We start from the raw sequence: 10,075 nt of genomic DNA, 5'->3' as shown, positions 1-10,075 counted from the left end.
CCCCTCCTACATGGGTAGACTTCTCTGTTCATTACCGTATCCAAGCACCCCCCCCCCCATGTAACCATTCAAAAAATATTTATTGACTGAATGAATTTCTTCTCAGCCTGAGTGTCAGCTCTGACAAATAACACATTGTACTGGAAAGAGAGCCACGTGTCCTGCATTCTCGGCCTTTCTCTGCCACCAGCTGGAATTTTGTTAAACGACTGGGTTGACTTTGTGCTATTTAAGGACTGACCGGTCCAGCTCCATCACACCGCGATCATAGGAAATTCATACCATGAGGCAGCCCCTGCCGGTGTGGGGCTCTGAAGATATTAGATTTTTTTCTTCTAGGGAAACAAATTTAGCTTTTCTAAAAAAGAAAAATTGGAACCAAAAGTTGAGACCAGACAGTTTCTATTCTTTCTACTGGTTTGAAGATCTGCTTCCTTTGGAAACTTACTCTGAAGAGTGCCAGGCGTGGTCTGAGTACTTTGATCCTCCAGTGGGCAGGTATCATTATTGTCTTCACCCTGCAGAGAAGAAAACAGGCGTTGGGAGTTCCACAATTTGCCTAAAGCAATGGTAAGCTGGGAAGTCATAGAACAGGATTGGCTCCAAGAAGTCTGACTCAGGAGCCCATGACATTTCTTCTATGTTCTGTTGCATTTTATTTAATGCTGTGTTTTAAAATAGATATTATATTTACATGAAGAAGCAAAACAATATAAAAACTTATACACTGAGAATCTTGTTTCCACCTTCTTCTCTCCTTCCTATTGAAAACACTTTATTAGATTTTAAAATTTATCTTTTTAAGGTTTGCTTATACAAATGAGTATTTTTGTTTCTCTTCATTTTTGCAACAAAGGTAACATTTCAGATCCACTGTTCTATTTACTTTGAAAAAAAGTCATGGTTTGGGGCACCTGCGTGGCTCAGTCGGTTGAGCGCCCAGCTTTGGCTCAGGTCATGATCCTATGGTTCGTGGGTTCGAGCCCCACGTCGGGCTTTGTGCTGATAGTGCAGAGCTTGCTTGGGACTCTCTCTCACTCCCTCTTTCTCTGCCCCTCCCCTGCGCATGCTCTCTCTCTCTTCCTCAAAATAAATAAATAAACTTTAAAACAAGTTGTGATTTTATTTTTTTTTTTAATTTTTTTTTCAATGTTTATTTATTTTTGGGACAGAGAGAGACAGAGCATGAACGGGGTAGGGGCAGAGAGAGAGGGAGACACAGAATCGGAAACAGGCTCCAGGCTCTGAGCCATCAGCCCAGAGCCTGACGTGGGGCTCGAACTCCCGGACCGCGAGATCGTGACCTGGCTGAAGTCGGACGCTTAACCGACTGCGCCACCCAGGCGCCCCAAAACAAGTTCTGATTTTAAATATACATTGTTCAGCTGTTATTTTGCAGAATTTCAAAACAATGGAGAAAATCAAAAGGAATGTCACAATGAACACTAATATATGCTTCACCTAGATTTTCCAATTTTTAACATTTGCCACTTTATGTTTTCTTCTCTATTCACCTATTTGCTGTTGTTTTGCTGAACCATTTGAAAGTAAGTGGATCTATCATGACACATCGTCCCTATATACTTCAGTGTGTAACTTCTAAGTAACCAAAATACCATCTTTACAAAAGTAAATATTGCAAAAGTAATATTGAGTCAATAACATCTAATATACAATCCATACTCAGGCTTCCCTCGTTGTGCCAATCGTGTCAACTGTTTACTTTTGCAACTGTTTACTTTTTTCTGGTTTGGGAAATTAAAAATTGCATTTAATTTTCATGCCTCTTTAATGTCCCTTTATCTGGAAAAATTTCTCGTGACTTTTTTTTTTTTAATCTTTCGTGATATTAACATTTTTGAAGACACGCCATTTCTTTTATAGACCATCTCACACTATGGATTTTTCTGCATGTGTTCTTGTATATTTGGACAAACTCTCCTCGTACGACCACCACATAGGTGATATTATGTTCCTGCCACTGCATTGCACCAGGAGGCACTGAATTTCAGCATGTTCCTTTATTGACAATATTCCCTTTTATTACTTTGTTGAGATTTGTTCACCAAAGGTCTCCATTATGAAAAAAACTTTTCTCTCCAGGCTGTGCGAATACCCTATTTCCCACAACCTTTTACCCAATACTTCTTACTATCCATTGATAATCCTTGTCTGAATCAATTGTTGCATTGGGATTGCAAAATGGTAGAGTTCTAATTCTATCATTCCTTCTACATTTATTAACTGAACTTCTTAGTAAGGGCTTCTTCCGCTTATATACATACTTGTTAATTTAGTATCATTTTAATCTTAATGGTCTTTTTTATCCTCACCATTACTATCGTTATCCTTTTTGATGCTCAAAACTCTGATGTTTTACTGTTGGCCTGATCCTATATTCATTTCACCTGTTTCCGTTAGTCTTTGGGTACTGTCTTGCTTTCAGGCACAACTAAATACACACATCTTGTACTTTGCTTAAATGCCATACTTTTTTTTTCTTTTAAAACATATCCTGGAGATTTCCAAAATCACTGTGTTGAGAATGCTCTCATTTTTTTTTTTTTTAAAAACTGGTGCACTGTCTTATTCTGTGGATTGTTTACTAAACCAGTCCTCTTGCTGGAGATGCAGTTATTTTCAGATAATGCCATGGTGCAAAACCTGGTGTATACATATTTTCATTCCTGTGCATTTGTAGAATAAATTCTTGGAAGCAGAATTGCTGAGCAGATGAAATGCATACTTAGTTATTGTTAAATATGCCAGATTCCCCTATGTGGATTATACCATGATGCACTTCTACTGACAGAGACCCCTGGATTGCTGCTAGGAAGGTCTGTTTCTGAGGTTCTAGTGGTACCTTCCAAATTTCCCATCTTCTTGACTGGGGTAGAAGTCGCAGCTCCACCTGTGGACTAGTTCAGTGATGATTTTCTGAGAATTGTTCCTGGAGGCCCAGCCCAGAGCTTACTCTTTGTATGCTTCCAATAATTTGTAAACACCCATTTTCCACGTTTAAATCTCTTTCTGTACAAAATGCCTAGAAAGGTTTCAGCTTGATTAGCACACTCATTTTTTTTTTTTTTTTTTGCTTGCCATGATTTTTTTTTTAATATAATTTATTGTCAAGTTGGCTAACAGTGTATATAGTGTGTTCTTGGTTTTGGAGGTAGATTCCCATGATTCATCGCTGACATACAACACCCAGTGCTCATCCCAACACGAGCCCTCCTCAATGCCCATCACCCATTTCCCCTCATTCCTGCCCCCCAACCCTCAGTTTGTTCTCTGTATTTAAGAATTTCTTATAGTTTGCCTTCCTCTCTGTTTGAAACTATTTTTCCCCTTCCCTTCCCCCACAGTCTTAAGTTTCTCAAGTTCCACATATCAGTGGAAACATATGATATCTGTCTTTCTCTGACTGACTTACTTCACTTAGTGTAATACCCTCCAGTTTTATCCACATTGTTGCAAATGGCAGGATTTCATTTTTTCTCATTGCCAAGTAGTATTCCATTGTATATATAAACATCTTCTTTTTTTTTTTTTTTTTCAACGTTTATTCATTTTTGGGACAGAGAGAGACAGAGCATGAACGGGGGAGGGGCAGCGAGAGAGGGAGACACAGAATCGGAAACAGGCTCCAGGCTCTGAGCCATCAGCCCAGAGCCCGACGCGGGGCTCGAACTCACGGACCGCGAGATCGTGACCTGGCTGAAGTCGGACGCTTAACCGACTGCGCCACCCAGGCGCCCCAACATCTTCTTTATCCATTCATCAGTTGATGGACTTTTGGGCTCTTTCCATAATTTGGCTATTGTTGAAAGTGTTGCTATAAACATTGGGATACGTGTTCCCCTATGTATCAGCACTCCTGTATCTCTTGGGTAAATTCCTAGTAGTGTTATTGCTGGCTCATAAGGTAGTTCTATTTTTAGTTCTTTGAGGAACCTCCACACTGTTTTCCAGAGTGGCTGCATCAGTTCATATTCACACCAACATGACAAGAGGGTCCCCGTTTCTCCACATCCTCGCCAGCATCTGTTGTTTCCTGAGTTAATTTTAGCCGCTTTGACTGACGTGAGGTGGTATCTCAATGTGGTTTTGATTTGTATTTCCCTGATGATGAGTGGTGTTAGACATCTTTTCAAGTGTCTGTTAGCCAACTGGATGTCTTCTTTGGAGAAGTGTCTATTCAGGTCTTCTGCCCATTTCTTCACTGGATTATTTATTTTTTGGGTTTGAGTCTGGTAAGTTCTTTACTGATTTTGGATACTAACCCTTTATCTGATATGTCATTTGCAAATATCTTTTCCCATTCCATCGGTTGCCTTTTAGTTTTGTTGGTTGTTTCCTTTGCAGTGCAGAAGCTTTTTATCTTGATGAGATCCCAATAGTTAATTTTTGCTTTTATTTCCCTTCCCTTCAGAGATGTGTCAAGCAAGAAATTTCTGCTGCTGAGGTCAAAGAGGTTGTTGCCTGTTTTTCCCTGAAAGGTTTTGATGGTTTCCTGTCTCACATTTAGGTCTTTCATACATTTTGAGTTTATTTTTGAGTATGGTGTAAGAAAGCGGTCTAGTTTCATTCTTCTGCGTGTTGCTGTCCTGTTCTCCCAGCACCATTTGCTAAAGAGACTGTCTTATTTCATTGGATGCTCTTTCCTGCTTTGTCAAATATTAGTTGGCCATACACTTGTGGGTTCAATTCTGGGTTTTCTATTCTATTCCATTGATCTATGTAGCACACTCATTTTTGGTTTCCCTCCCTTCCTTGGCTTACTTCCCCTACTCCCACAGGATCATTTCCACTTCCCATATTAATAACTGCATCCCAATTTGCATCAAGGCCAGCTTTTGGAGGTATTCAAACTGAGAAAACAACGGACATATATTACTCTCATGATTAGGGTGAAAAGTTCTTTTAAAATCCTATTATAAGGAGTTATTAATTTTTGAAATACCAAATATCTGCTAAAGAAGATGATGCTATTTGTTTTGTGACTTGAATTGAAGGTATACATCTTTATCCCCTTGTAAAGTGGGATCATATTTGAAGTATTAATACAAATATGATTTCCACATCTCTGAGACCACTAAAAATTTTCCATTCCTCCTAATCTGTTCAAGTCAGTAGAAGAGAACTAAAAACATAAGGTACAAACAGAAGAAAAAATAGGGGAAAAATCAAGCAAATAAGTGAACAACTTTGTGACCTAAAGGAAAGAAGTATAATGTTGTTTACTTGAATAGTGATCTTTTCTCATACCAAGAAGCTAAATGACTTCCACAGTGGCTTGAAGAAAGAAGTGTAAAGGAAAGAGATGCCATGTATTCAGGAGGGCAAGCTGGGACTGGAAGGCCCCTCACCAGCAACATTACAGGAGCAGGTGCAAGCTGGGGCAATATGGTGGTCTTGTTGCCCACTTAAGACCGCCAAGCTCCAAGGATTAGCATGCTGATTCTCCATCGCCTTTTTTGGAACTATCCTTAACTGAGGCCGGAAAACTTGCCCAGTAGCCCATGTGATCCATCTCATGTGGACAATCCATGACAGATGTGCCAGATGCTTATAAACTCCATCTTCTCAGATGAGGCTAGGAGAACAGGACACCTCATTGGATTATGTCGGTGTGAAGGGTAAACCTGGCCTTTGAGTGAGGTGGAACTATACAAAACTATCTAGAAATCGCCTGCGGAGCAGGGCAGGTGGTAAAAACATCTCTCATATCACACTGTGACTGCTATTACTGATGGTAACCGCTGATTTTTTCAGTGCTATGTTTCATGCTCTATATTTAATCTCACAGCCACCCTTTGACATAGGTATGTTCTTTCTCTGGTTTTACATATCAGGAAACTGAAATGCAGAAAAGATAAGGAATACAAAGCTTTCACCACTAATGAATGCAGAATTGGTCTTGTGACTTGACAGCTAACATATAAACATCATAGTTCTTACTACTGGTGGTCATGAAGACAAGCACTGGAAGAGGCATATTTAAAACTGAGCAAAACCAGGTAGGTATGGTTACCATGTTGTAGGGTTGGGAATGATTAATCACCCCCTCCCCCAAGGTGTCCACTATAATATGACATTGTTACTCCTCCAGATGTTACTTTTACTCATTTTGTTATATAGCTTACGTCTTGGGTTTCAGAGCAGAGGCACCAGATTCTCATTTTAATGTTATAATAGGAATGGGCTTTGTTTGTGCCTTTTTCTTGCTCGTGTTATCACCAGTGCCATTAGAACAGATTCATGTGGTGTCGTTCCTCGTTCCCATTACAACCTTTATCACAATAATATGGTGCAGTATTGGAATTTTAATGGTTCATATATTCTGTGAAACATGATGGTAATAAACTGTAATGCTTTGACCTCAGCTTTTTAATATTTGATGCATCGCCCCTTCCCTACCCACCTAGCCCCCTCCTTTCCTCATGCTATTTGAATGAGGATGAGGTAGAATGGGCAGTCACTCAAAGAAGGAAACATTTACCAAGTGGAATACACCTGTTTATAAGCCTATTAAAAGTGGATAGACATTCATGTTCTATTTTGAAAAGAACAAATCACCCTTTCTCCTCATGGCAGACAACACAAGGAGAATGTAAACTAGAAAACATGAATCAGCTCTTATTACGGGAATCACAACAGGAACAGAGAATGGCACATTGATCATCTATTCTTGAGACAATGGCTAAACTGAGAGCCGAAGCACCACAAAAGCAACTTCCTTCTTCCTGCAGTTGGCTGCATGTATCTATGAACAAAGTGAAGAATATGAGAAGGCAACTCAGAAATGAATTCAACATCAAAGACTAGCCTCGCTGTTTATTTAGAACCCACGTCATGCATGACTCAGGTAAGACCCAGCAATAAGAACCTTCATGGAGCCAGCCAAGAAATACCATGACTGAAATGAATTGTTGACTCCTATATCTCATCATTTGATTTCTCTATCACTGGGCCCTTTGTCACGTGTTTTGAAAAGCAAAACTGTAACTATTCTTGTTATGACTTTCCATGAAAAATGAAGTGCTGTGTTCTTCTGGCACCAGTTATGTGTCTGTCCCTTTTCTTTTTTTTTTTTTTTTTTTAATTTTTTTTTTCAACATTTATTTTTTTGGGGGGACAGAGAGAGACAGAGCATGAACGGGGGAGGGGCAGAGAGAGAGGGAGACACAGAATCGGAAACAGGCTCCAGGCTCTGAGCCATCAGCCCAGAGCCTGACGCGGGGCTCGAACTCACAGACCGCGAGATCGTGACCTGGCTGAAGTCGGACGCTTAACCGACTGCGCCACCCAGGCACCCCAAGTGTCTGTCCCTTTTCTATAAAGTGGTGGCATCAAAGTGAAAAAGCCCAACCCCAAAAAGTGTTGAAGTTTAAAGAAAGTCTGTGGGGAACTAGAGGCTGCTGGCATGGGAAAATGACCTGAACTCCCATGGAGTATTGACCATGCTTCCTGGTTTGACCCTCAGTTTCGTAAATCCAGAAACTCAATTTGTGATCCCCCAGAGTTCATCAGGCTCATATTGACTTAACCATGTAGGCTACTTCATGCTGCAATATAAGCAGAATGCTAGTTTATTAACTTATAAAGAGAAATACTGCTAGAGGCTGATTCCAGAGTCTAATTAATGGGATAGCTTAGTGATGTATCCCCTCCCACAACAGGGAAATTTCCTTCTAGAGATAGGATAGGGCAAGTCCATGGAGGAGAGCACTCTGTTCTTTTTTCCTAGTAGAATTATTAATCACTCTTCTTTCATCCAAGTTTGAATGCCTTATTGCTGGTCACTTTGCTTTTCTTGAAACCATGATGCTATTCCATAATGAGAACATTTTTTTAAAGAGGTAGAAAAACCAAAAACTCCCCTCCCCCTAAAATGGACAACATGTCCCTATGGGTTAGAAGCTCTAAAAGAATTCACTGGAGGTAAGATTAAAAGAAGGAAAGACGGCCTGAGTGATCCCACCAAGTTTCTTTCTTATCCTCTTAAATAATCACATGTAGCCTTTCAAGAAAGCAGTTTGCTATTAACATCAAAGGAAATTTCTCCTTGAAGCAAGATGAGATGAGTCAAGCAAGATTGGAAACTGGTCCAAGATAAATATTTTAAGGCAATATGAAAATATTTGGGACATTGTGGTAGGATAAAAGGGAATTAATGGACTGTTGCTGAACTAAAGGAAAATCAGTAATGGTATTAAAGGAAATATCCGCATGGAGTTGATTCTAACGGTGGTGTGGTAGACGACCGAGCATGCTCAGAGAGCAACTGTGTGTTACCAGGCTATGAGACTGAATAATTTAAAGCAATGATCCCACCTAGGTGTGTGTGAGCGTTCACTGGCTGGCAGAAAATAGAGCGCATTTGTCTGATCTCTGTTTGACTTACTCCATGAGTTTCCACTCTGCGATGACCTGATCATAGAAAGAATGCAAGACCTCACTGCCTCCAATCACCCCATCCTGAAAATTCCCTAGCTTCCCATTGTCATGATGTCAGCCCCCATTATCTTCTTCAGCACAGAGCGATCCAGACTTTGTTATAGAAATTGTAGTGCATCACCCAGATTCTCCCTGTTCCTATAGGAGTATAGTCATTCTGGGATTCGTTCCCCCCAGCTTGCAAGAGTGTTGACCTCTGAGTTCCTCTCTGGGGATTTCTCCCTGGGAGATGTTTCACCCTAAGTTATGCCCTCTGCTTGTGTTGATGCAGGAGTCAAAGGCCTACCTCCCCACCCTGAATTCAGGACAGTTAAACATCTCAGCTGCAGAGCGCCCCACGTTCATTGCCCAGGTCTAATTTGACTCTGTATTACAATTCAGCTGTGATTCCACCAGACTGTGATTCCATCATTTTTTAAAAGTTATTTGTTTATTCTGAGAGACAGAGAGAGTGTGTGCATGCAAGCAGAGGAGGGACAGAGAGAGAGAGAACGAGGGAGAGAGAGAGAGAGAGACAGAGAATCCCAAGCAGGCTCCATGCTGTCAGCACAGAGCCCGACGTGGGACTCAATCTCACAAATCGTGAGATCATGACACGAGCTGAAATCAAGAGTCAGACGCTTAACTGACCGAGCCACCCAGGCATCCCAATTCCATCAATTTCTATATGTGTTATTTCTGACTGCAATCCCCAATGAGCTTCCTGTACACAAATTTTCTTCTCAGAACTCACTCCCAGGAACTTATGACAAAAGGTGGTGAAGTGGAAGAGGCAGAATTTAAAGTGAGGTTTTAGAGCTGCCTCACCCCCTGGCCAGATGACAGTAAGGACCCCTCAGCAAGTGACATGTTATAGCTGTGCAACTTGTTAAGGCTTTTACCAATGGAGAAGTCAAAAGAAATACCAGCAGAAGAGAATATGCCAGCTGGTATAATATCTCAAGTGTTGGAAAGATACAAGGGAAGAAGTAATCAAAAAGACGATGACACTGGATCGAGTTACTGAGTGCTACTCATATACTGCAGGAAGATAATGGAAGGTCGAGAGTGATTATAATAGTGATTATCTATTGCTCTGTAACAAACCACTCTCAAACTTGGTGGCAGCAATGCAAGTATGTATTTAATTCACAAATCTGTAATTGGGCAGATTACAGAGGGCCCAACGAAGACCTCTCCTCTCTCCTCCCCTCAGCATTAGAAAGAGTGGCCAGAAGGCTAGAGGCTGGAGTCATCCAGTGGCTTATTTAATCATTTATCTGATGGTTGATAACTCCTTGCCAGCTGGAAAATTTACAGGTGACCCTCCCATGCAGCTGCTTGTCTTTTTCACAGCGTGGTAGCTGGTTCCCGGGGCAAAAGTGCCAAGAGGGGGAAGAGAGTCAGGTGGAAGCTAGATTGCTTCTGTATGGCTTTTATATATGGCTTGGCCACAGAGGTCATGTGGCGTCAATTCGACTGTAGTCTGTTTGTTAGATGTGAGTCACAAAGGGTGTCTCGTAGGTATGTCAAAATTTGCTGATATGTTTAAAACCACCAGAGTGATTAGTCACTAATACAAAGCGAATTGTAGAAGTCAGAAGGCCTCATTAATTGCATATCAAAAGACATCTCC

General features: G+C 40.9%; 1 long non-coding RNA gene across 1 annotated transcript; it reads left to right on the top strand.

Moving 5' to 3' along the window:
- Nucleotides 1-391: 391 nt before the first annotated feature.
- LOC123602169 lies at nt 392-7,060 on the top strand. Its single transcript, XR_006714481.1, has 3 exons — nt 392-570; nt 5,856-6,020; nt 6,598-7,060. It is a non-coding gene; the product is annotated as an uncharacterized LOC123602169 (long non-coding RNA).
- The last annotated feature ends 3,015 nt before the right edge of the window (nt 7,061-10,075 follow it).

Source organism: Leopardus geoffroyi, chromosome A1 (genome assembly GCF_018350155.1).
Source record: "Leopardus geoffroyi isolate Oge1 chromosome A1, O.geoffroyi_Oge1_pat1.0, whole genome shotgun sequence".
NCBI lineage: Eukaryota > Metazoa > Chordata > Mammalia > Carnivora > Felidae > Leopardus > Leopardus geoffroyi.
The sequence above is the reverse complement of the archived record's forward strand: the minus strand, read 5'-3'. Positions and strand labels throughout refer to the sequence as shown.